This window comes from Polypterus senegalus, chromosome 15 (assembly GCF_016835505.1).
Source record: "Polypterus senegalus isolate Bchr_013 chromosome 15, ASM1683550v1, whole genome shotgun sequence".
Classification (NCBI taxonomy): Eukaryota; Metazoa; Chordata; class Cladistia; order Polypteriformes; family Polypteridae; genus Polypterus; species Polypterus senegalus.
In genome coordinates this window covers 126,461,542-126,466,572 of record NC_053168.1, presented here as the reverse complement: position 1 = coordinate 126,466,572, position 5,031 = coordinate 126,461,542, and positions in this window count along the sequence as shown.

Sequence of the window (5,031 nt, the reverse complement as noted above, 5' to 3'; positions counted from 1 at the left end):
AGTAACATATTGCAAACAAATGTATCAATTTTGGGTGGAAAATTCCTTTAAGCCGACATAAGGATTCAAAATCCTAAGAACTAATGCAGCGGTTGTGCCCGGTCCGCCTGTCTCGTAATCACCTCTGATTCTTAGGATTCGAGACAAGTGATGGCACCAGTCCACTCTTCTTTGACGATTTATATGAAGATGGCTTCACCATTTCATGCTGTGGTTCTTTCAAAGCTTCCACATGAATGAGTACTTTTCAGTATTAAAGTTTAGGGTAGCATGGAAGCTGCCTTTTTAACACTGAGCAGGTATTCTTTGTATTTAATGTATGACGACTGAGATAAGCTGAAAAGTACAAGTTAGAGGACCACCATTTCATTTTAATAAAAGAGTACCCTGTGTGTGCCACAAGCAGTCCTGCGGGCCGTTTGATATGAAGGACCACAAGGCCGGGAATCCCGGCTGCCCACCGTGATTGGCCTGATGCATACGGTCAGCTTCTCGACTCGTGCTATTTTCTAAGGATACAATTTGTTATTTGTACTCAGAATTAACCTCGTTCATTTCTTCTTTTTTCAGTTACCTCAAATCAGCATGATTTATTGTATTTTATACTTTGTGAACACTTCTTGTCATACAGGCTGTTGATGTTTCTCAACTTGGTGGAGGTGGAATGAATTTAATAATGAATCCCTTTAAAAATGAATGCCTTTTACTATTCCAATTTCTAATGATAATATAAATATAAGAATTGACTTCTTATATTTAGTTGCCGCATCATTCCTTCTAGTGAGGATTTCTAAAGCCTGTAAAACTGCAGGCACAGAGAACAATACAGTAAACAATTAAAATTCTGTGAAATCATTTAATATGTGAATTGGTTGTTTACAGGGCACTGAGAGCAATGTCACGACAGAACTTAACAAATAATATGAAAGAAATGCAACAGCAAACGATGAAGCTTTTACTAATAATAAGGCAAACGTACATCAACCGCAAAAAGTGGATAAAGTCAAATAATTTATTGCCAAACAGAATTACCAGTCAACTAATCTTCAGATTAGCAATGAAATTTCATACCATACTTGATTTAACTAAACACTTGCTAATTCTTGAGAAAGGCCACATTACATCTAAATTTAAAAGAGACGTGCAACAAATAAAAAGAGAAAGAACGCTGCAGTTGGACTAAAACAGAAGATTCTTGTCCAGCCGTTAAGTATTGCTGCACCACATTTTTGGTCTCATTTTGTTCTTTTATTCGTCTTTGATTTACAGTATATAGCACCTTTTAAAACAAGGACTATCACAGAGCACTTTACATGAACAATTCAAATGACATTTTCATAAAAATGCAACAAAAGCTTGTTATGTGAATTTCTGGATGCGTATCCTGATGATTTCAAGGCCGTCTCTAGAGTTTTTTTTCTTCTTTGTCGTAACACGATTATGTATGAATGGGAGAAAATAGAAATCGTGCACATGCACCGTACCAGCGGGCAAAGGGTGGCCAGTTTGTGTGGCACGCACACTAAAGAAGGCAACCATTATACTGAAATCTTTAAACTATTCTGCTAGAATATTTTATACCCAATAATTAAATCTGAAACAGAGTCTCCTCCCTTGGGGTCTCATGTATAACGTCGTGCGTAGAACTCACACTAGAACAAGGCGTAACCACAAACGTGGGAATGTTCGTACGCAAAGAAAAATCCAGATGCAGGAATCTGTGTGTTAGTCAACTTCCATGTTTTTCCGCTACATAAATCCCGGTCAGCGTGAAAACTAACGTTTGTGCAAGCGCCTGCTGTCCCGTCCCAACTCCTTCCACAATTACGCCTCTTTGAATATGCAAATCAATATAAATAGCCCTTAAGCTCAGACTTCTGTGAAAAGACAATGGGAAAAGCACTGAGGAAAATATAAGAATTTCAGCGAATACCAAGTGGAGGCAAAGGAAAAACAGTGGGATAACCAACAAAAGGAAGTTGATCGAGTGAAAGAGTGTCGGAGAAACTCGAAAGCTCAACTTCACAAAGTTGCACAGTGCCCGAAATAAAAAAAAAGTTGTCAAATATCAAAGTCACCGTGAAAAGGGGAGTCGTAGCCCACCGTCTGAGTGTCATATGAAAGCTTATTAGAGTACAGAGAAAAAAAAAGGCACACAGTGGGGAAAAAGCAGAAAATGTCATCTTTAATCTCGAAATTTCCACTTTAATCACGTAGTTTATTTTGTCATTAAAGCAGAACATCATAAACTTCATCTTAAAATCGTTTAATTTACTAGCTTCTCAAATCCCATTGTAACTAAACTAGTACATTAAATACTTTGTTTTGTATTTGATCTTCTATGTGCTCTATGTGTGCGCTTTCTCTTTCTACGACAGGACACAGAATCCATTACATTCGTAATATTACAGCTCTCTGAATAATTACAATACTGAGATGTATACGTGATATCTATTTCATGATGATAAGAATGAAAGCATGTTATTAAACATGGGAACACAGTGGCGCAGTGATTGTGCGCAACCTTCGATGAAATAATTTAGCAGTATTGGCTCTTCCAAACGTACTAACCGCCAATTCATGTCCTTACTTTTTTTTCTCTAAATACCCAATTGCCACACAATCAACTCTGTAATAGACTTTAAGCCATTTGTAATCTTACAACGACGATTCTTCAAAACTTTTAAGGAACATTGAAATATCTTCATAGTACATTCTATCCATCTAGGGTCGCGCCAGCCCAGCAAGAATACAGCACGAGGTAGGATCAATCCGTGAACTAGCTAGTGCTGCGACACTGTGTCCTCACGTTTAATTATTAACAATATAGATTATTTAAATGAAGTTAGCTTTATCTGTATAATATAATCAATATATTTTGCTGCATTTCATCTTAAAAATATCTTCATCATATGTAAATACGCTCTTTATAAAGTGGTGCAGGTTGTGCAATATTATAACTGTAGTGCAAGTTTACAGTGAGGTGATTGTACTTATAAGTACAAACAGTTCTACAAGGAGCATTTGAAAGACTGATTGACTGTGTTTAAAGTTCTTGGGATGAAACGGTTTCTGAACTGCGAGGTCCGTACAGGAAAGGCTTTGAAACGTTTTGCCATGGCTGAGGCAGCGTGTGCTTGAGGCTGTATCCCGATAATTCTCTTTCCGATCAGCTGCTGCTGTGATTCACACTCAGATACAGTGACATAAATACTCCGAGTGGTGCAGTGAGAGTAATATGGAAAAAGATGACCCGCTCTGGCAACCTTTAACGGAAGCAGCTGAAAGAAGAAGAAGAAGGAGGAGAAGTGAGAGTAACAACACTAAAGCAGTTATGGTATTTGGAATACTATGGCTATTCCGTGGACCATTATATTGTTACTGGTTAATTACAATCAGATGCATTACACTAATAAACAATATACGGTTAGTTTTAGTGTATTTATAAAGCCGCGTCAGGAATGTGCATCGAAAGAAAGGATAACCACACAGAAACAGTACAACTGCTTTGCCGCTGGGTGCCACCAGTCCGCAAAACCGAGCGGAGAACTTGCGTACGACAAGGTACGAAGTACCGTGGAAAAGTGCGAGGCTTTACGCCAAGTGTAGGTTTTATACATCGCGATTTGAACGCGGAAACATTCTTACACGACATTTCTGTGCGTATGCACCGTTTATACATGAGGCCCCTGGTGTCTACTAAAATTAAAAATAAAATTTAAATCGGTTATGATAATCATTAAAATATTGACTACTATTTATTGATAATTTATTCATGAACTCTTATAATACATATGATAAATAATTTAACAATTTAATACCTTGCACATAGTAAAAACAACGACGATACATGCTCGGTGCAAAAGTTAGTCTGTACAATAACGTTGCTAAAAATGAAAAGGGAATGTTTTGCCTAAATAAATCAGATCAACAGATGCAACTTAAACCAAACAAACTCAGGTACGATCCAAAGCACAGCTGAAAGTAACAGAGCAACTCCTTCATCTCATAGCTGGTATCTCAAAATTGTATGTACAAAAATATCAAACCATCATGACTGCAGAATGAACCTCTCCATTCATAAACTATCTCCAATCAAAGATAGAGGAACCAATCGGTGATTAGTAAAGGGGCAGGTGACACTGCTGTTGACAGGACGATGAATGACACGCACACACACACACAGAGAGACATATTGTGTGTGTGTGTGTGTATATTGTGTACAGCTTTCTTTTGTATCTGTTCTAAGTATTGTATGCACATATTTACAATATTCACACCTGTACTTGTGTAAAACTATATTTATTTATATTTGATGGATGTATAGGAACACTGCTACATAACAATTTTTTTTTTTTTTTTTAATCGGTAAGGTATAAAAGAATATTAATTAGAAAAATGTATATAGAATAAAAAATATGATATTGAGTACTGAAATGCACGGATCTTACTTACCCTTTAAATTTCATGATACACTTGAGTTTTACATACACTAGATAGATAGATTGACAGATAGATACTTTATTAATCCCAAGGGGAAATTCACACTATTATGCAAAGGCAATATTACGGTATTAAGTTGAGCAGAGGTTGAACACACGTAACCATCAACACAATTTGACCACATGGCCACTCATCAACATTGTAATCGTACTCACACGTGCGTCTTTGTGCCCAGTTTTGGTATTCACTGATGGCTGCTGGGTGTATTAATTGTCTGATCTGTCATACTAGTGTCATTAGTCTGTAGGAGACATGAAATTCAGAATCTCACTGTATTAGGCACACATGACAAATTTGAACTTGAGATTAAAAACAGAAAATACCTTTGTAAGAATGAACGCAGTCCGTTTTCACATGCAATGTATTATGAATATAAATACTGGCCTATGACTTCACAGGTAAAATATAAAGCTAAATACAGACTAAAGATAGATTAGTTCCAAATATAATAAGGCTTTCCATTAAATTGTATTATGACATACACGCTTAAGATAGCTACACAAAAGAAAATTATATACAGCAGATCAA